The sequence below is a fragment of the Mus caroli genome, chromosome 8 (genome assembly GCF_900094665.2).
Source record: "Mus caroli chromosome 8, CAROLI_EIJ_v1.1, whole genome shotgun sequence".
Taxonomy (NCBI): Eukaryota; Metazoa; Chordata; class Mammalia; order Rodentia; family Muridae; genus Mus; species Mus caroli.
Genome location: NC_034577.1, coordinates 93,954,776 through 93,978,194, shown reverse-complemented (window position 1 = coordinate 93,978,194; position 23,419 = coordinate 93,954,776). Strand labels below are relative to the sequence as shown.

Below are 23,419 nucleotides of genomic sequence, written 5' to 3'. Positions count from 1 at the left end.
GGATCTTATACCCACACCCAGAGTGACACACCCATTCCAACCAGGTCACACCTATTCCAACAAGGCCACACCTTCAGATGGTGCCACTCCCTGATCCAAGGATATACAAACCATCACACCCAAACTATCCAGGTATTTGTCTTCTGGATTTTACATTTGCACAGGAAATCATTTAGCCCACGTTAGTTTTTTTCAGAAGACAGTTTTCTTTTGAGGAGCTGACATTGATTGCACACTGTGGTGTGAACTTTCTCCTGTTGATTTGGACTCAGAGCCTAGAAATTTGGGAGGAGAGTGGAGTTACCTATATTTCTACCCCTCCTTTCAAGTCTCAGGTGGCTTTCTTACCAAGGAGTACTGAGGGTAACATTCACATGGCCTCAATCAAGTATGAGGAAATGTGCTAGTTTAACTGTAATGTCCACATCAAATTGAACAAAAAAGTCATTTGTCATAATAATTATGTCTCCAGAGGCGCCAGTGTGGGTTGCTACGGAGATTTGACTGTTGCCCTGTGAGGGCCCTTTGTGTTGTAGGGTGTACAGATGGAGATCTTCTAGTCTGCTAGTCCTCATTATGTCCTCTATGACACTCTTAGGAACTCTTTCTGGCTCTGGGCTCATCTCAGCTGAGAGATTTCCTTAAATCTCCCTGTGTAGTTATTTCTATCTCTTAATCCCCAGTGCCTCCTTGGCTCCTTAGAAGAGCAAACAAAATAAAGCCCACCAACCTTTACAGAATCACAGAATTCTTAGGGCACTTATACTGTGCTTTTTAAGATAAATAAACAGATGATGTGACTGGATTCTTGTGCTGTGATGGGAAATCTAAAGTAGTTTGGAAGGGAGACCTGGAAAGTCAGAAGACACTATAGTTAACATCCAGGAAGCAAGGCAAAGAGTTATTTATGTGTTAACTTGTAAATATCTGTTCTCTGATTTATTGATCCATATCTATGTTGCTATTAAGATATCAGAGTTTACAACATTGACTTCTGTCTCTCTTTATATTTTGAGGCCTTTCTTTTGGGCTTAGAGGGCAGAATTATTTAAAGTCTATTTCCCACTGTGGCAATAACAATAGCAAAAACACACATCCTCCTTTGATCATGGCTTTATGTTTTATCAGTTCATTCAGTTTTGTTACAGCATGAGAGTCTCATCTGTATATATAGAATTGATCAAAGGTTCAAGTGACAAAGGGGTTTAAATGAATTGTATTCAGTTCCCTCGCTATAATCTTATCTGTGACTTCAGTGCAGGCTGCAGCTGTTGGACAGAGTTTTCTATACAATTAGAGTGAAGGCAGCACATAGCAGGTGCTCAGTGAATACTTGCCTTGGCTTTCCCTAGTTATGACAAAGTATTGGAGGGATGCATGTTACAGAGAGGGGTTTATATGGCCCATGGTTTTGAAGGTTTCAGCTTGTAGTCACATAGTTACCAGGATGTTGGTGAGACAGAACAAGATGATTAGCACATGGTGAGCAGCACTCTTCATCTCATAGTGGCTGGGAAGCATCAAGAGTGCATAAGAAGGTTGAGGTTTAGGATAGAGACTCCAGGGAACCACTTTCTCCAGCTAGATCCCAACCTCTATGTTTCAATTACTTGCCTATAGCCCATCTAATTAGCAAACAGTGAATGGAGTACGCCATTGATAAAATCCTAGACCTCATGAGTCACTCACCCCAAAGCTCCTTCTCAAAATATTGATGCATTAAGGATCAGAGCTGCGACATCTGAGCCTTTGGAAGCATTTCAGAGTCCAACAGTACTTGACAAATTGTGTCTGTAATTCTAAGTATAGTTAGTATGTTTTGTTCTAAGGGGAGGTGGAGATAACAAACGGTGTCTGTCTCTAAGCTGAGTAGTGTGGTTAGTGAGTGGCACTGTGGAATTAGTACTAAGTTCAAGTGCTGCAGCACGTTTTTCTCCTCTCCAGCAGCTTCACTGGAGGTCACTAAGCTATTGCTCTACACAGTCACTTAGAATTGGAAGAAGCTGCTTGTCACCTGTGACCCCTTTCGTGCTTTACTTCCAAAAGACATTGGCATCTATAATGCTTTCTTCTCGGCGTGAATCACATTTGCATAATGCTGAGGATGTTAAGAACTCAATTTCCTCCACCAAATCCTTTGTTTCTAAGCTTTTATATGATTGCAATTGAAATTTCTGGAGAAATCTTCCACCCAGTGTTACAAACAGAACTATAATGCTTGCATTATATTCTACTATATTAACAGCTTTAGCATTCATAGTTATCACATAATTTAAAATTTTCCAGCTACCAGATTTTTAAAAGTGAAAGATAAATAATGATGTTAATTTGTACAACATTTTATCACAACACAGCACAAAACAAAAGATAAATCATGTATTTAATGTTAACCACATGATTATTTTTCTGCCGCATCTCAGACATCAGGCATGTGCTTGGAATTTATAACTCATTTCAGTTTGCACTATACACATTTTAAATGGCCTATAGCTACATGCATTTGGTAAAAGCTGTATAAATGGGTGCAGAACTCAGGTCTTTCAAAGAGGAATAATTTATTTATCAGTCTAAAAATACTATTGGGGAAAGAGATGCTCTGTTGAACACCTTGTCAGGTTGCTTTACTGCAGAGTCAAAGCATTCTGATACACCCACCCATATCTTTCAGATAAAAAAGCCTCAGACTTCTTAAATAAGCTTTTCTAGTGTGCTCATCATTGTTATAAGTGAGAAAGATTCAGAACTTGAATTTATGCTTCCATACTTTGTTTCTCTGTTTGGAATTACGTCTATACTACTATAACCATCCAGGAACACAGATGAAGAAAACCATTAATGTAATGAAGCAAGAGCACTAACAGTAACTTAACAACTCGGTTAATACAGGGTAGTGATAAATTGAAAACATGCTCTTGTACACATCTCATATGTTGTAGTTTACTTTTCCTTCATGTGTGTTTTTGACCAAAATGAATCCCTTTCAATTTTCATCACTATCTACGAAGCAGGAAGATGAAATAACCCAATACACCTAGCTACTTCCAATGGTTAATTTGTCTAGGAAATCAGATTCTTGTGATGATCAGAGAGTATTGCTATGGAAGATGTGAACTGGTAGCAGGAAGTGCTGTAGCACATGAATCATATTAATAACTACTAATTTTTAGCTTAGAGTTCTGTCAACTGATATATTCATGGAGATACATTTTGTCTTTTCTATTTAGTCCTGGAGATGAGGCAGGCAGATTTGGACTTTAGACCGTACTTCTCAAATATCTCAAGCATGGAAATCCAGTTAGTGGTGATTGACAGTGGAGAGCCTGCATGGAAGTTAACTGGAGTCTCAAATTTTCATGCACCTGGCTTCTTGATTTAAATCCAGGTGGATGACTTTGAAGAGGAAATAATTCAAAACATATGTTTCAAAGGACACGTCTCAGTGTACATGTGTTCATGACTTGACCCTTCATGTCTCTTCATGTCACATTGTCCAAGGTCTAAAGATGCTTACCCAATGGCATAAATAAAATTAAGACCTCATGTTTTGTTTGAGGCAGCAGACAACAACGAGTGACTAAAAAATTACCCAACTGGGATAAGAATTGGTAAGGTAAGCAGAGCAGGAGGATGTGTCACCAAGTGCCTGACATTGGCAAATGAGAGTCATCATCTATATGAACCACAGGACAGAGGGGAAGGCAGCAGCATCTTCTCACCATTACTGGGGCATAGCAGAAGCTGAGTGAAGAAGGGAGAAGTTGTGGAAGAGGAAGAAAAAAAAATAAGGAGTAGAAAATGAGAACAGGAAGGGATGGCAAGATACTAGTATCATGGCAGATATTTTTCATGAATTATGCCCCCCCCATAGTTGTCCTGGGAGTTGGGTCCCCATTTATTGAAAGAGAAAGCCCAGAGGTATACAACAGTGCCAACAGCAGCCCAGCACATACATATCAGGATCATGCTTGCCTTCCTCTTAGTTGCTTACATCTACTATGGCAGAGAATGGGTTTACACGTTAGCACTCATACACTAGGAGAGAAACAGACATCTCTTTGGACATTGAGAGGCCAAGGGTAGGGGTGAGAAACAGGTTTGTGTAAATAAATGTTTGGAATGGAAAAATATTAGAAGACAGCTCCTTTGAATAATGAATATTAGTTTTGAGTCATGCCTGGAAGAAAAATATCCCACACATGTTTGAGGGATTGCTTTGAGGAGAGATGTTACCTCTGAATATATTTATATAATATGTATTAATTCTAGGAGTGTTTCAGATTACACACACACACACACATACACACACACACATATTCACTCCCTTGATAAGAGATGTGAGCTCTAAGTGTAAGGGCATGGAATTTTTTCCCATATGGAATTAAACAGCAATTTTCCATCCATCCTAGGCATCATAGAGAATGCCATTCTGGTCAGAGATGCCATTGGCTGTCCTTTGGCTACAACTTCCTTAAATTAATAGTCTTTTCATTTCTTTCTTCCCCAGAAATAGGGATAATAAACTTTTCTTCAGTGTGTTAGTTACTGATTGAAAGTATTGTAGCAAAATCCTTGATACTGGTTGATTATAAAACAGAGGTTTCTTTTGGCTCAGGATATACATGGTCAAGTCCAAATCAGGTGGAACCAACCACACTTTGAGCCTCCAGCAAGCTAAGCACACCATGTGAGAGAGTCTAACTTGTCTATTCAGGAAGAAAGGAGAGAGAAAGAATGGAACAGTTCTAAATTTCTTTTGAGGGCATGCCCACAAAGACCCAAGGACCTACATCAGGTCCCTCCTCTTCAGGGTCAACAATTTCTCTCTCTCTCTCTCTCTCTCTCTCTCTCTCTCTCTCTCACACACACACACACACACACACACACACACACACANACACACACACAAGCAACATTTATTTAAACCTCAGCCTCTCTCCTTTTTTGAGCCTGGCTTCTCTATTATTCTGTTATTTCCTGTTATGCCATCACTTAAGTAGAGTTTCTTAGTGCCTTTTTCTTTCTTCTTTTTTTTCCTCTTCTGGCATCCCCTCATCTCATATGTCCCCATTTCAAATGATGTCTGTTAAATTTCTAGCACTGTCAATCATGCTAACACTTGTTAATGCGCTGGCTAGCAACCTTTAAATATGATCATTTCCTGTGTCCCATACTCCAATGACATCAATATCATACACCCAGAGAAACTGCACAGGCTAAAATCCCATGTTTGCAACCTCACTTTGAGTCCATTATCAGTAACTCTTGGTTTTGGGGTTTGCGGAAGTCTTGGGACATACTCTTTGTGCTTAAGGATTAGGAAAGCAAGCAAAGACTATGTTTGATTGTAAACTTTCAGATTTTATACACTTTACTCATCCTAGTAAAGGAAATTTACTATTTTTATAGAAGATGGAATTACTTTGTCCCACTTTTATTTTACCAGTTTCCTTCTGAGAGTTCTTCTTATTCCCCGAGCTGCTTTCTTTGTCTATGATTCTCAACTCTACTCCACCCTCCTCTGGGTGAATGCAGTGCCATGCCAGAATCACATCACTTCCTTTCCCATGCTTAGCACATGGCAGACTGTAGTGATAATGGATTGCATAATTGTAGAGCAAAAGAGCTATAGGAGAAAAAAGAAGTATATTTCCCTTATAATTGAGTACTTCAAACTTGGTCCAGCATCAGGCAGGAGTGGATATAGTACTTAAACTTTAGAATTATTTTGGACTTTCTCTTCCAATACCTGTATCTTTGTACATCACTATAATATGCACATATACATGTGTGCTTATTTCTGCTTTCTGTCAAATACATACTCAACAAAACAATGACACAATAGTCACAGGAGTCTTGGGACATACCTTTTCTGTTTAAGAATTATGATAACCAGCAAAAAGTTATCTTTGATTCTCCATCAATAATCTACAAAAAAATGAGATTGCCTTTTTTATTTCCATCCTTGAGGACATTTTCTGTGTGCTGTAAGCTATGTATTCAGCCTTACAGTGAACAGTGGAGTTTGGACAGAAAACAAATCTCACTAACCACACAGATGCTCTAAGTTGTTGGGTGGGTACACAGATGAATGGATGTACTAATTAATATTTGGCTTCCTCAGATGTTCCCTGTGTTTTTACCACTCTGCAGAATTCATTATGATACAGATTTCTGAGTGCTAAGCCTTGGTATTTTGCATTCTATGAAGTCTGAATTAGCATGTGCACTCAAACCCCTGGCATCAACTTTAAGGAAATGGTTGGAATGAATTATTGGTTGAATGAAACTATGAATGAATAAGTACATGGATAAATACATAACAAAATGTATGGTCATAAGACAGTTTTGCAAGTTCTGTCAAAAATATTGAATACTAATATGTCAAATATCTAAAAATGACTGAGGGACATTTTGATTTTTATGTAGATTTAGAAATGATTGTTTGGAGACATAACATAGGTTATTAGTCAAATATATACTCGACAAAACAATGACACAATAGTCACAGAAGTCTTGGGACATACCTTTTCTGTTTAAGAATTATGAAAGCCAGCAAAAAGCTATCTTAATAGGCATAACATAGTCCTGACAGAGCCAAGGATAAGATTTCAGCAGTTTGAGCTTTCGTTTATAGACCAGAGCCCCTCAATGCTGTCCAGTCATAAATCCTGAAACTGCAGTTTTCTCCACCATGTGTGACTATACTAACAGTTTTAAGTCCTAGTGAGTTAGAACCTTGGTCACACAACCAGTAAATGTTGATGGGATAAATGCCTACTATTCTAGACCCAACAGGGAATGATGTGGGGCATGTTAGAGTTCTGACCCTTACTAAGCACAGACAAATGAGAAGATACTGACACCGTCCTAACTCAGGAGCACTTCTACATGAGTAGAATGATTCTTTCCAGGTGACTCAACAGTTGCTTTCTGTTCTCTGGTTTTATGTTCTGTTATTTTGTTACTATCTTTATGACTATCTACAAGACTTATAAGATGCCTCTGTGTTGTCTTGTATATCACTGTATTCAGGAGACTTAAAGACAAAAGGGAGCGGAATATGGTGGCAGTAGTTATAGACTATTTATTGCTAAACACTCCACTAGTTGTGGTGTCTGAAAATATCATTGGCAGTGTTGGTCCTTCCTGCCATCACTCTAGTCAGCCTTATGACTCTTCTTTCCTAGTTCATGGGCAAGGCTAATCTCTACACTATTTTGATAAATTAAGCTGAGTTGTTCAAGAAGGGAATACAACCGATTTCATCTTTTTTCTCCTATGCACTAGTTATCTTGAACTTTCACCTTGAAGCATCCTTAAATCATCTGGGAGGGGAGTTTCAATTGAGGGATTTCTTATATAAGAGTGGATTCTGGGCACCCCTAGGAGCTATCTTAATTGTTAAATTTATATGGGAGAACCCAGCCTACTGTGGATGGCACTATTTCCTGGGCATGTGTCCTGGGCTGTTTAAACAATTTAACTATGCCTATGGGCAGCCCCGCCAATAGCATTCCCCCATGCATTCTATTTCAACTTTGTACTTGAGCATCTGTATCACTAACATCTTCCAATGATCACTTGTAATTTCAAAGCTGAAATCAACCCTTTCTTCCCAGAAGTTGATTTTGGCTAGAATGTTTTCCCATGGCAGAAAAGAAACAGAATACCTCCAAAGTGCAGGCAGTCTGTACAAGCTCTATCAACAGCCTTTCGTTGCTATAACAAAATACAAGAGTCAGACAAGTTTATAAAAAAAATCATGGATACTTTGAGCTTATAGTTAAGGACTCATACGGTCAAAATAGCATTATCTAGGCCTTTTCTGTTTAAGGACACTTTCATTTCTCTGTGATCATGTCGTAGCTCCCAATTTTATAAAGCTCCCAGCGTTCAATTTTGGGGCTTTAACCTAACTACTAGTTTTTTTGTAATCACTTTTTAGAGCTCCCTCTCTAGAGGGCATAGCTGGGTTATTTTCTGTTCAATCTATTTGGTGCTGAGTTTGAATCTCTCTCTCTCTCTTACTCTCACTCTCTCTCTTTCTCCTTCCATCCCTCTCCCCCTCTCTCTTATTTTGATTAGATTATTATTCCTGCAGACTTCTGTTGCCTAGATTAAATCTCATGGGGAACTAGCTTCCAAATCCATATCCTGGATGTCTTGTATTTTAAAAAACATATGTCTAATTTTTTTTTGAGAGTCCTCAGTCGTGACTGAGAGCAGAAATATTCAGAAGCTTTCATGTGGAGAGTGGGTGATGATACCATTCTGGTTTTTGTTACAAGGCTGATAACTTGGTATGTGTTCTTAGTAAAGTAAATATATCAGTTATGGAGTTATTGTTTTCTGTATGCATATTGTATTTTAAAAATTCAGAACAACAAAAAACAAATACTGCTCAAAAATTATTGCATGTGTAGAGCAATGACAGTTGTTTGCTTTATTTCCACTGGAAGTTGTTTATAATAATCTGGAATTGTGGGGGGGGGAGCAAAATTTAGGAGAGGATACTGCTTGCATTTAGTGGGTGAAAGCTAGGGGTTCTGTCAAATGAACACTGTATAGGATGCCCCTCCCTCCAAAATAGTCTAGCTCTTTGGAAAACATCCACAGTGCTGAGGCTGAGAATCACTGCCTAGACTATAAGAATTAATCAAGAACATTCATTACTAAGAAACCCTGGGAACTTCTGTTCACAGAGCCATGTACATCACACATTTTATGAATCTGAGGCTAATAGATCACAAATGTAAGAGTGTATGTCCTCATGAAGCCCAAAGCATCAATGATTAGAATAAACATTATATTTTTATTATTACTTCTGAAGTACAAAATAATAGTTTGAAAACTTATGATTATGTTTTCCTCATAGCATAAAGAGAGTGAGTATGTGTGTATGTGTGTGTGTGTGTGTGTGACTGTGTAGAACAACCAGAAGAAAAGGTTGTAACTAGAAGAAGCTTCATAAAGATATTCACATGGTCTCCTTCAATAGTGTCTTTATTGAAACATAATAATAGACCACCATGGATTACTTTTTGCCTAGAGCTTGTCAAAAATATATTGCAAGCTGGAAGCATTGCATTCTAGTTATTGAACTAGCTGAAATTTGACCTTTGGATACAAGTAAAGAAACAGCTGTCATTCAGGGAAGTTAAAATATGTTCCTGGATGCTGTCAGAAGACTGGAGAGATGCTTTTTATTTTCTCCAGTCGGAAATCTGATGTTTCTATTTGAAAAATCCACCTTTACACACACAGACACATACACACATAAGAGTTCTAATAAATTAAAATTACTGTAAAAACTGCATTTCAAAGCCCATGCGATATTGCTATAAAATAAAAAAATGCTAAGACAGGGTAATTTATAGCAAAAACTTAATAATCTCAGCTCCTGTGATGGGAAAGTCCAGTAGCCCGGTCCTGAGGATTTGGTTTCCAATGTTATTCCATGTTATTCAAGATGATGCTTCACATAAGAGAAGAGGGACACACACTCCCTCGGGTCTCTTTTCTAAGTAAACTCGTCAGAGGACAGCAACTTCACAACTCATCATCTCCCTGTCTTCTGCTGCATTACATGGCCTGATTCAACATACAAATTGGGTAGGCAAATGCAGATTACAGCAGGAGATTCGCTACACCTGTTGAAGGCCTGAAATCTGAAGGTGAGGCAGATCAGCATGACAGAGGAGTCCATGGGTGCATGGCATGAAGCTGGAGTCTACAGGAGGATGCTCACCTTCTCAGTGGAAGCCTCAGTTCTGCTCATTCTACCTTTCAGCCCTTGGCACCAGAACCATGCCAATTACATAAGGTGAATTTTTTTCTTAAGGTAGAGTGAGAATGGATATTATTTATAACACACAACTTGGCATTTTATTATATTATTAGGTTTAGTAACCTAGGCAAGTTAATAAAGAAGCTGGGTTATCCCTCCAATTAGAGGCATAGGTCAGGAGTAGAGTGCTTTCCTAACACAGGATATCCTGGGTTCAATTCTCAGCACCAAACAGTTAACCATTCCACAAATCTGAGGGATTTTTCTTTTTTACTGACCCTGATGTTGTTTCACCTGCTGCGACCAGGATATCAAAATCTATAGGAAAGGAGAAATGCAAATCACATTGTTTCTCTCTTCAGCTCAGATTGACTTTTCTGGCCTGGAAGAATCAGCTCTGTATATAACCAGCTACTTGCAATTCTGTCTTGATCCCCACTGTGATGTCACTCTGAGCCTCCAGGAAGCAAAGCAGGAATTGGGAAAGATGAGGAAGGCCTGGACACAGGCTAGAATAAGAGCCATGGAGGAATAATCAGGGTGGGATCTTTCTTCACTGCTTCATAGATTTTGGTACAGTTTACCTGAGAGTTGCTAAGGCAGTGAGTGTGTTGACAAGGCAGATATAGATACTTAGAGTTGACAGAACACATATCTGAAATAGTTATTTGGTTGAACATCTATTTATCTTTCAAAGTATTACTATGTAATATCCAGAGAGCTAGGTCTTATATGCATAGGCAGAAACCAATATAGCCTCCAACTTCCAAGTGCTAAGAGTTTCAAGTGCAAAGCACTTCGTGTAGAAATTTTTGTTCTGATATGTGCAGTAATATAAACGTTTGAAGCCATATAAAGACCTCACCGAATGTTAAATAATTGAAACCATAGTCATTTAGCTCTAAATTTATCTTCCAGGTACACAGTCCTTGGATGGACTTAGCACCGAAGTCTGCCTGAGCAAAGAATTGCTGTTAGGCTTTTACTAAATCCCTGCAGGCCTCCCAGGAGAAATGGTTTGGGATTTCAAGCAGCTGGCCATGTGAAAAGTCCACCCAGGGAGGTCTATATACTTTTATGTTTATTTACCGTCTTCTCTGCTCTAAAAGGGAATTGAAATAGCTTTCATAAATAGCAGCAATGAGCTGAGACTTCAACAAATGGACACTTTGCTGAAGTCGGTGTGAACGGAAGGGAAGTAAAAGTGAGGTTGAAAGATGGAAAGAAAGTCCTCAACTGGAAAGCACACATTTATTTATGATATGGAACAGCTAATCACCAAAGCAACCAGAAAAATAAGGGTAGCAAGAGAACTACCACCAAGTAAAAATGAATTACCCTTCAGGAGAGCATTAGATTGCTTAACAGCTGATGCCAGAGAACTTCCCCTCCCCAAAGAGCCTTTATAAGGAAATCAATACTACCAATGAGAACCTAAGAGTTATCAGAAAACTGTATATGTATTTATTTAATTCAACCAGAGACCAAGTGTAGGCAGTCCATGTCCATCTCAGAAACCATATGTTGGTGTTTTTTGCCTTGGGCATTCCCTTTGGTCTTCCTCTTTATGTTGCTTTAGCACAGCTGCCTTGTGGCCTCCTCTCCAGAGAGAAGACACTGACCACTAGTCAAGGTGGAGACATTGGGAGCAGAGGTAGGTGTGCCCAGGGGAACCACTGTTCAGAGTTGGCTAATCAACCAAATGCCCAGACACCTGGACTTTCTGCTCCTTGTTGGCCATCTTCTCTTGTAATTATAGACAACGCATTTCCTTTTGTGCACACACAGGAATACGTCTCTATGCAGTTAAGAATCTCTCTGGCTCAGACATAAATAATGAGCAGCAAATCATGTCCAGGTGGGTTTGGATTTGTGGAACTTTTCCCTTGAGTTGCTCAAAAAAAATTATTCTTTTCAAGAATAATATTGGATGCTCTGTGAATTTTTGACAAAAAAAAAAAAAAAACACACAATGAGTTCCCAAATAAATACCTTGAATACAATGTTCTTTTTATTTTACTTATTTTCTTTCCTTTTTGTGGAAAGTATAAAAGCTATTCTCTAGGAACTTTTTCTGAAGTCAAACAGGAGAATCAGCATAATCAGTGTAGAGTCACAGTTAATGAATCTCTGCATGAGTGAGGAAAAGACCTGTAGTTTGGGCTGAGTAACAAGAGAACTCGGAAGATACATTCCTAGATAAAGTTATACCCAGCTTTTGCTCTACCCTTTCAGTTGTCTCTGGTATGTTCCTAGGCTCCTTCCTGCTCTGAGGGGTTCCCCATAACAATGAGTGGGAAGCAATGAGTTCCCCATCTTCTTCAGGTTGCTATGAAAATGGTGCATCAACACAAAGTGTCATACTTGATAAGGGGAGGGGGAATGTTGCTACTTAGAGCCTAGGACAGAGTTTCCTCTCAGTTTGGCCCAGGTCACTTTCTTCCTAGGCTCAATGATCCCTACTTGGCAGCTTTGGGAAGGACACTGGTCTGGGTGTCTGGGATTATAATTCTTATTTAGATTCTGTCGGGGTGTTTTCATTCAAACCTTAGCAAGTCATCCCCCTCCTTGGGACATCTGCTTACACATATTTTAAGGTAATGGCCTCTGTTTTGAAACCTTGACCTTCACGACTTACCATTTCTGAGGAGATGCCACAGACCTTGGAGTGTGTCAGTGGACAGCATAGATACCAGCTGTGACCACTGGATTGTGTGAAAAGTGGCATGGGATTAGCCACAGCAGGAATTTCTTAGATAGTGACACTTGGCACAAAGGAAAAGAGTAGACTCCATAAGCAAAATGCAAGATGCAATGGATCCCTCTAGCTAAGGGAACCTAGGAAGATTTCTGCCACGGAGAAGCATCATTGCAAAACCAGTTAAACATGTATCTAAAGAGTAGTTTGTTTGTTTGTTTGTTTGTTTGTTTGTTTTCCTATGTAAAAAAGTTTCAGCAGTTGCAGACAGAATTGATTTAGCAAGCAATTCCTCTGCCCTATATTCTTTATGGAATATGCCAAGGCATAAAGACAGAAAAGTAAATAGTGAAAAATCGTAGCAACTTCAGTAAGAAACATGTTTCTATAGTTAAGACAAAAATCTAAGACAAGAATTTGTTACATAGCTTTCAAGAGTTGTTAAATCAATTTAGTGGATATTTGTTGAGCATCTATTACGAGTAAAATAGTGAAATACATAGAAATGAATTTTTCTCTGTTGCAACAAAGGTGGTCTGAATGAATGTGTGCCTGCAGAGACATTGTTAGGCTATGAAACTGTCAAAATAATAGACAACACAGCTAAAGATGAATATCTAGGTAATAAAAAATTAGGCAATAGTATTGTTACATAATGACATTTCTACAGGTATTTCACTAAAATCATGTCACAATATTTTGAAATTAACAATAAATAAATAGCTTCAAAAGTAATTTTAAAGTGGGCAATATGCTGGTTAGATGGTTTAGTTGATACAGATGTTTTCACCCTAACTATGCAAGCTGACCACATAAGTTTCATTCCAAGAATTTACCAAAAGGTGGGAGAGAACTAATTAACGCTACAATGTTTTACTCTAATTTTCTCATGTGAGCCAGGGCACACACATAGACACAGACACACAAATAATGTTGATGATGATGGTGATGGTGATGATGTTGGTGATGGTGGTGCTAGTGCTGGTGGTGGTGATGGTGATAAGTAGGCAGCAACATTTAAATAAAACAAAGTGCCTGTCCTAATTTGCTAGGTATTTATTGCTGTGGTAAAGACCAAAGCAACTTGGGGAAGACAGGGCTTCTTAGGCTTATTCCATCATTCAGGGAAGCTAGGGCTCCTGGCAGGAACCTGAATGTAGGAATTGAAACAGAGTTCTACCCACTGGCTTTCTCTCTAAGCCATGCTTAGTCTGACTTCCTATATCACCCAAGACCAACTGCAGAGGGCTGGTCCTTCCCACAGTGGGCTGTCCCCTTCCACATCAATCATTAATCAAGAAAATGCCCTACAGACTTGCATACAGGCCAACCAAAGGAAGGTATTTTCTTAGCCAGGGTTCCCTCTTCCAAGATTACCCTAGTTTGTATCAAATCAACAGAATAGTCTCTAAAATATGCATATGGCCTAAAAAAAAAAGATCAGAAAAAAAGAAAATGTAGATATCCAACAGAAGCAGTCAGTTAGGCAAATTACATATATTGTGATAAGGAGTGATTCATTCTCTAGGTGTAATAAAAGGCATAAACAGACACATGCTTAAATAAAATTCTACGTGGTATAGGGTATGCCATTGAGCTATTTATTCAATCCAACTCAACTTTCCACACTGAACACATAAACTAGAGAGTGAAAAACAAAAACTAAAACAAACCCTCTGGCCAAATAACAGAACTGTGCAGCACTGATTTGCCCACCTTTCTGTGTTCATTTTCCCTTTTTATTTAAAATTCTACAATTTTCTGTTTTTCCATTGCTTCATTTAAGCACTCATGTAGCAAAAAAACAACTGAAATCACCCAATACTTAGAGGAATTGAAAGAGACTGGAAACGCCTCCTTTTCTACTTCACATTATTTCTATGTTTTAGTCATTAGGTCACTAGAGAAGGAGCTGATCCTTGGATTATCAGAAAATTTCAACCTGAGACATTTGTAAAATTGCCTCCATTTTTATCCCCAAATTAAAATGAAACAAGCTTCAGAAGTGTACATGGGTACAGAAGCCCTTGTTTTGTTGCATTTCTATAGACATCCCTGAGAGGGCTAAGGGGGAAAAAAAACGACAGGACAGACATAAATGAACAGGAGCTTCACTTAGTCACTTCATGACAATGAGCTAAGTGTCTCAAAAAAGCATAGTATCATGGCTGGCTTGGAGGTACATGAGGTGCCCTCAAGATATATATGTGGAAAAATAAGGCTGAGAAATGAGTTTGGACAAACCAAATCTTTCCTTATTATTAGTGATGAAGAGGACAGAATGAGGAATCAGGTCTGCTCAGCTGGGAGGTACAACTGAGCTGTGATTTCAAGTGTAGGACCTTCAAAATAGATTTTCTTTCACGAACAGAAACAAGATGTCATAAGCGCAGTGATGGATCCACTGTCAATCATGGGAAGCTCATGATCTAGGTTTAAGCCTTGCTTTTTTTTCTCCCCATGAGAACTCAGAACATGTCAGGTTTTAGAATAGAAATGTTTATCTCCATATCTGAATTTTAAAATTCGTTGTGCATATGTTCTGTGATTTAAAAGTAACAGTCTTTTTCCATTTTTCTCATTCGATTGCAAATTGCCATCGCACCATGTCATCAAAAAGTTATTTAGTGACAACTTATGGGGAGCCAAAAAGTTTCCTGTAATTTGCATATATTTCCCACATTCAGAACGTTAGCGATTAAGTTTTTTTTCCTCCCTGTGTTCACTTAAAATAATATATTATTATTGAAAATAAATATAATAATGAATGTGTGATGTTGGCTGTAACGGCATATGCTAAACATTTTCACAGTACGACACAGCATATGCTTAGTTCTTCATTAAGAGTTTTTTAAAATAACTCGTATTTAGCAAGAATACATTATCTTTTATTCAGAATTAATTATATGCTGTTTTGTGTACCATAATTTAAAGTGCTACCCACTTCTAATATGTAATACCCAGAAGAAACTATGGTTACAATTCATTAGAATTGGCTTCTTTCCTTGGCAATTTAGGAGCATAATGAACACATAGTGGAGAAATGCTATTTGTTACTGGAATCAAAAGTTACATGAAGTGCTGATAGCTAACAGTTACAAATCCTTTATTATTTTTTTAAGCACAGCATGCCTCAGGAGAATGGGAGAAGTCATGAGAGTAATTCTTGCATAATTAGTCATTTTCCCATTTTTTTGATGGCTTTAAGAATACGTTTTCACAGGGCCTCTTGAAATTGGTGGGGAGGAACACTGAAAAGGCATTTCGTATTATTCAAACGCAGGGTGACTTCAAATTATTTGCTGTGTTGAGACATACACTTTTGTTTTGTTTGGCTTTTGAAGTTTCAGGTTTTGTTGTTGTTTTGCAAGCAAACTCTTATTTTTAGCGTGACTTTGAGTTTAGTTATTTAGTAAGTGTGGCCTACCTACTTTAAAAGGAAGTCGCCTGTCTCAGACAACAACCTGGACTATTAAAGATATCTGAAATTTTGATCATCTCCTACTTGACGTATTATTATGTTTACATGAGGAAAAAAGCACCTATTAAACTCATGGCAATATACCTCTTGAGTAAGAATCTGCAGTTTAGAGTTCAGGTTTTTGAGTTTTGTGTAATAGCTTCAGTTCTCCATTCTAATTATTATTATTATTAACAATTTTATTAAGAGAGAAGAATGTATGCCCAATAAAGGAGACACAGGCAAGCAATAAATCTAAACAAAATTTATACATGTAGTTTCTATGTTTTGAGCTCTATATTGGCATGTTGAATTTTTTTTTAATGAAAGTTGATAGAATTTAGTATAGTACTGATCTGACCAGCCTGGAAACCAGGGACAAGTGTTAAGTCTCTTCAGATACAAATACGCTCATTAAAATAGATTTAATAATCTAGTGTATTTTAAAGCCTTACGTGTTCAACATATTAATGATGATTATTATTTTAAACTAACAAAGGTTCAGTATCATATACAGACATCTTTTCTATGTTAAAAATGTAGTGACTACATGTAAGTTTCCCTTTAAAGGATCCAACTACAGGTAAATGATTCCCCCCCCCCCCTTTTCCAAAGCCAGAGGGCACAACGAAGTAGTATTGACAAAATGTATTAACATTGAATATTCTTATTCACAATATTGGGGATCAGCTATGATACAGTGCAAAATAACTCACAATCAAATCCCTTACTTTAATTCACTAATTTGCACATATCTCCCTCTTTACATCTAGTCATTCATGATTTTTAAATTTACATTGTTTTTATCAGCACTCATTAAAGTGACAAGAGCAGGATTTGCTCGCTACAGGAACTCAAGGTGGGCAAGTTGAGTCAGAATCTGTCATTTAGTGCCTCATACCTTTACCTGTTAACTCAACTGCAGATTCCTGTGAACGGCAGCAAACACTTCCTATACAACATGACTCGCATATCCTCCAGGCTCCTGACACTTCATTATTCCTAAAGGAAAGCAAAAGAATAAGACAGAATTCTCTGGATTCAGAAAGAAAAAGGACGAGATTAAGATGTTGACATTGTGTGGGCTCCATGACTGTCATTGGTGGAAGAAGCGATACCTCTGTCAAGTGCAAAATTTAATAGTTCTGATTACCCAGTACCCACCTTCTGGGACATTTACCATTCACACCTAACTCTGAAACCTTTCCTAAATCAAAAATTTACAGAGTGTGTAGGTCTAGCATCGCTTTCATCTCAAATGCTATCATTTTTTATCTCATTTAAAATTCACTAAAGTAGAATATGTGGTTTAGATTTTCTATGAAAATTTTAGTCCATTTCTTCATTCTCACTCTCTGCAGTGGGCAAAGAGTATATAATATTGTTAGGTACTCAACCTCTAGACTCCGTTGAAGCTTTTTGAGTGAGTGCTAGAGTCCTATTGTCTTCTGTGTCTTTGTTTTTTTTTTTTCTTATAAGAGGTGCCTGAAGACCATCTGATTCAGTCATATTCGTGGACCAAACTTCAAAGGAAGTTCTTCGAACAGTAACCTAGACTTTTTAGTGCCTGGGAATGGTCTTTGAGAAACTACTTTCCTATCATGATTTCAGGAGACTATGGAGGTTCCTAACTTAAGAAGTGGAGGACTTGGTCCGTCTCATTTATAGAAAGCTTTCCCTCTCGTATTTTTTTTAATTACGTAGTAAATCACTTTCTTTAGATGCTTGAATATTCATACAGAATGCTAATCAGAACATCTCAGCTCTGTGACAAGGTATCTGAGGAAGCAGTGGTTTCCAGGGGGAAGTGGCCTTTGGTGAAAAGACATTTCAGCTTACGTCGAAGGAACAACGGTCAGGAACATCAGAGAAATGCCATTCATCTCAGGGCACCCAAGAAGCAGAGATACAAGGAGGAAGAACGTGATCAATGTGACATATGTCCCTAAAAAAACGCCATTCATTTTGCGTCTCCGGATCTATGACTTCACAGTAGAACTGTGTCTAATCTGTTAATTAATTAATCTGTTGTCTAATGCAGACACCTTATGGTCCCGTTGGTTTTCTCCAACTGGATCTACTATTGGTGCCCACACCATTTACCCATGAGCCATTGTGGATACCTCATATGCAAGCCACAGTACAAAGGTGTATATGCATTCTAATTTCACAGAACTGGTAGAAATTGACCTAGATTGGGTTGTTTGACAATGTGCTTTCCGGAACAGCAGTGCCTACATCTCCTGGGATTTTGGCAATCATCTTTTGGTGTTTTTGGAGTCATCAACTCTTGCTGTCATTATTGGAAGCTAATCTACCTCAAGGAGAGGAAGTGGAGCTCAGTGGTATAAAACTTGCCTAACATATGGAAGTACTGTGTACAGTCTGTAGCAGCATGAAAAGAAAATCCATCCAGATAACTGGAGATTTCGGATGGTTTGGAACCACTGGTCTTAAGTATATAATTTTGAGGCCTTCATAGCTAGTGGCAAACCTCCATTTATTAAGTTGTCTCCCTCATCAATGTGTGCCAAAGATGAGACAGTAATTTCTTTCATCCCACAATTCCTGTTAGAGAATCTCCCTGACTTTATACCCTTGCAAGAAATTTTAGAATCAATGTCACAAGCAAATTCTGCCTTTAAAACAGGTAATGACTCTACTCACAAGGTAATGGCTTGTTCTCCTAAAAGCAGCATCAAAATAACATGACAAGCCCAGTTGGGCCTAAATTAGATGACAGGTTTCTAAGTTAAAGCTAATTGAGTTGAATCTTGGTTTTGACATTTACCAGCTCCGTAGCTTTTAGGAAAGCTAGAGACTATCCAGGAGCCTTCCTTTTATACCAGAAAAGGAGTCATGATGGCACCTTTATTTCATATGGCAATTTTGAACATTAAACAAGAGAACAAATGGAAAATGCTTTTAAGGACCCAGTAACCAGCAAAGCGTAAAAGAATGTTGGAAGACATGTAACCATAGATCTGCACTGCCTTCCTTTCAGGCTGGCTTTCCTCATCCCAAATGTGGAGTGTATGTGGTGTCTAAAAGATGATGAATTTCAAGAACTAAGTGAAAGAGAGTATATCAGATTAGGCACTTCTATGGGAGAGGAGTGGCTTTACCCCCAACATCCATGTACAGAGATTACAGCCACTTAGCTTACTTACAGAGGATGAATTTGTAAAAGTAGAATGGAATGTGCTCCAGATCTCTGACTTCAGGGATGAGGTTTATGAATCATTAATGATAAATTTGCAATTTTCTATCTATGTATTCATTAATTTTCTTTTTAGCCACAGTGAGGGGAGAAAGCTTTCTGTTTTGTAGAATTTTAACTATGATTTTTTTAATGTAATAGTATTTTAAGCTTCTTCTGTTGTGGAGATAAACACCATAACCAAAAGCAACATGAGAAAGAAACAGGTTAAAGACCAATTGTCATTTAGAGAAGCCAAGACAGAAGCTCAAGGCAGTTCCATGGAGGCTGGAGTTGAAGTGGAGATCATGTAGCACTGTTGATGACAGGGATTGTTTTTCAGCTCATGGTTAGCCACCTTTCTATATGTCCCAGACCTACATGCCTAGGGATGGTACCAATCACAATGGGCTGGTTCCTCCCATGTCATTTAGCAATGAAGAAAGTTTCTACATTTGACAAAGTCCAGTCTGATGGAGGTGACTTTTCCATTGAGTCCCCCTTCCAGGCATGTGAAGTTGACAACAAAGAGTAGCTCTTCTAACTATCTTTTTTGTTAGATATAGAATATGGAAAGCACTTGAGGCAGTTCTTTACTACCAGTAAAACATCCTCAAGCCACTATCACCATGCCAGACAATCCAGACCACCTCTCTGGTACCTTTTATTTGTACGAGGGTACTTTCTGCCTTTACTTATGCAGTGAACACCCCTCCACTGTTCCTGAGTGCTTTTTTAGATGGTGTAATTCAGATTTTCCATTTTCATATCAAAGTAAATCTTTGCAAGTTAGTTTAAACTATCAGTGCCCTTGTTATTAACTTCTCTCATTGAAAAAAAATACTATTTCTTTATCATACAAGCAAGGTTTTTCACACTCAGAATTTTTGACAATTTGAGTAAGGCACTCTACAACACCCTGAGGGACTACCCTGTTATTCATTGTGAGATAATTACTAATGTGCCAATCTCTATCCATTTGACTTCAATATTTATTTCTTCCTAGCTATGGCAATCAAACACATCTCTAGACACTGAAAATTTTAAAGAGGGACAAAAAAATTAGTTCCACTTAAGAACAGTTGTTGTAGATGTCCCTCTTGTCCTCTTAACTTTCTGAAAATTGGATCACAGAACTGAGTCTTAATTTATATTCATTTATTCATTTAATACTTATTTATTCATTGATAAGATTACTTACTATGTGATTTTGGGGACATTGTTGCAACAGCACAGAGCACTGTTAATTCTTCCTGGTGTTATATAGGCACCAGATATGCCTGCACTTAGAGCCTTTGTAAAGAGATATTGTGGAAGATGTTGTCTTTCCAGTTTTATCCCCTGCCTTTGTCACTCACTTGTCAGAGTATTTTTGTCAGCACAAGTGGTCTGTCATCTAAGATTTAATAATAAGGCTGGTTTGAATAGAAAAGATAAGAGTTCTTAAAACATAAGAGCAACTCAGAAAGCATTCACAAGGAAGACACAGAGCATTGGCGTATCTCATTTGAATTACCCAGAACCTTCTTTTCAGAGTTTATCTTTGAGTCCAGATTTGTTTTACTACAGACTCTATGCTGTTTCCAAGACACTGACAGTTCCAATTTAGGTAGTATGGATACAAGGAACAGTGAGAGACAACCTTGATACCTTTCAATAGTTCTGTGTGAGGGAAGGAGATGAATGTAAATTATGTTGCTGACCATGGTGAAAGTCTTGCTAAGTCAGATGAGAATGGGTGTGGCTGACTCAATAGTGGGGGGTGGGGGCGGAGAGCATGACAGATATGCTGGTCCCCATTCCACTGATGAGCTGGACCTTCCTTCAAATCTGAGAAAACTATATTCACATGACAAAGATGAGGATAGTTGACTACCAGGTTTAATATATTCTAGGGATCTGTTTTCTGCAATTAGCTTGAGGTGTGATCTTACTCCCCAGACATGCTCAGATATTCCATGGTACTTATTCTAATCAGCTGCTTCTACTACTGTACGATGGGGCTTACTGCTCTACTCAGACCTTCCAGCTTCCTGATTAGGACCTAGGGAATAATGTCCGGAGCTGAGTTCTACATTTGGTCAGATTTCACATTGCTCCAGGCAGAAATTTAACATATGATGAACCTGAAACCAAAGATCTAGAAAAGATGTTTGTGGGCAAGGGCCTCTGTGGTTCATTGCTGAGTTGGAGATCGCCTGACTGTAGCATCTGGGTGGGACTATACCCAGGTATGAGGGTTAGAATTTGTGTAGGATGTACCTTGACTGACATGAAGTAGAGGTGGGGCAGCACTGGAAAGAAGAGAATCAGTCATCCTAACAGACTCCTCTTCACTCCGGCACCTGATGTAGATTCTGTACGGTGTTTACGTGAAGGTATTCTCTGCTAGTATCACAAATCCCTCCTACATTCACAGCACAGGTTGATTTCAGTACATATCTATATGTGGTACTGTATGGCTACTTGAAAGCTTTATTTTAGAATATAACCAGAGGAAAATCTTTTGTGTAAAATGGTATCTTTATTGTTTGGTCAAGACATATATATATATATATATATATATATATATATATATATATATAAATATATATATATTAATCCTTATGCCTTCTTTGGGTTATTGGAAGCTTTGCTGTGAACAGATGCCCATACTGTTTCTTAGGCAGCTCAAGTAATCTAGCATTTGGATGGACACTATTACATAGACATGGGTGTCAAACACCACCGACTTACTATACATGGGTAAGCATTTGGTGGCTCTTGCACTGACTACCTTATCTGGGGCCTAGCATTAGCTTTTTATACCAATCTAAGAAATATAGAATTAACTATTAAAGAGAAATATCAAAATACTAAAGACAGTCTACATAAACATATATATAATATCCTGTCGTGATACTAATCAAAGAATGAGTATTTGAACAGTGTTATTTATCCTCTTTTGTTTCACGTGTTGAATTGCATTCATTTAAAATTATTTCCTTCTTTCCCTTTTCTCCCCAACATTTCCTATGCTTCTCTCTTCACTCTTTATGTGCTCTGCACTCCATTCATTCTTTAGTCTTCCCTCCTCCTCCTCTGCCTTCTCCTCCCTCCTCCTCCTCCTCTTTTTTCTTCTTCTGTTTCTATTACTTCATTGAGAGTGTGATTACAATATACATTTCTAGAGGTACAATAATTAAAACATCATTTCTGGGAGATATTTTTTAGTGTGTATGCATAGTTTTCGAATGTTACCTCCTTTGACCCAGCAATTTCTCTTCTTAGCATCTGTTCTAAAAGAATGAGCAGAAGTGAAGACAGGGATTAATATACAAAGCATTAGCTGCATTGTTACTTATAATAGCAAACTTTAAAAGCTATTCATAGCCCAATAGTAGAGAGTTGAATGGTTCTACAGCTTGTTGTTCATCCTGGCAGGCAATTATACAACCATTAGAAGCAGGGTTCCCGAAGACTGTTGAATCTTGTCGCATGGAAATGCCCAGGGCATGTATTCAGTCAGGTGCAATAATAGAAAGAGAAAAAAAAATCTCAATTATTTGTTAAAAACAATAGTAAAAGAAAAACAGTGGAACAAAATGTTTTTTTCTCATGTATTCCTTTTGTTTTCTAAAAATTTGACGCTGAGTAGGCATTAATGTATAAAAAGAACAATATGGATAAATGTAACCTAAAAGTTCTGTTGATTCAAATAACCACCATGTGAGATGAGAGTTGTAAGCCAGAGAAAGAGAGGTTTTCAGGAAATCAATCTATTGATTCCTCACAAAGAAACAGAAATAGTTAGGGAAAAGAAATGGGTGAGTGTTAAGAATTCACACATGATCTTCCAATAGACAAGGAAGATGCTGGTTTCAAGACCTTCTGGAGACTAGACTTTGCAAATGGCATCAGCATAAACTCAGGAAACCAAGTTTATATGCTGTGATTGGGGCAGACTTTGTAGCACCTATGTCTCAATCAAGTCAAGGAAGGCAAAGAAGCATCAGGCTGTGAGACATTCTTTATTTTCTAACCAAGCTAAGGGAAAAAATGGAATCAAAAAGTCTTTGAAGGCTTACTACAGACTGTGTGTTAGGGAACACATTCAGGCTTATACTCATGCATGCACACATATGCAGATGTATACAGACAAAGTGAATAATAAAACTTACTGTTAAAAATCAAACTAAAAAAAAAAGAATGAATTTATGAAATTCCTAGGCAAATGGATGGACCTGGAGGGCATCATCCTGAGTGAGGTAACCCAATCACAAAAGAACTCACATG

General features: G+C 38.0%; 1 protein-coding gene across 1 annotated transcript in view; it reads left to right on the top strand.

Moving 5' to 3' along the window:
- Cdh11 (cadherin 11) overlaps positions 1-23,419 on the top strand; it is a 158,722-nt gene that overhangs the window by 18,490 nt on the left and 116,813 nt on the right. The gene's annotated exons all lie outside the window — the stretch shown is intronic.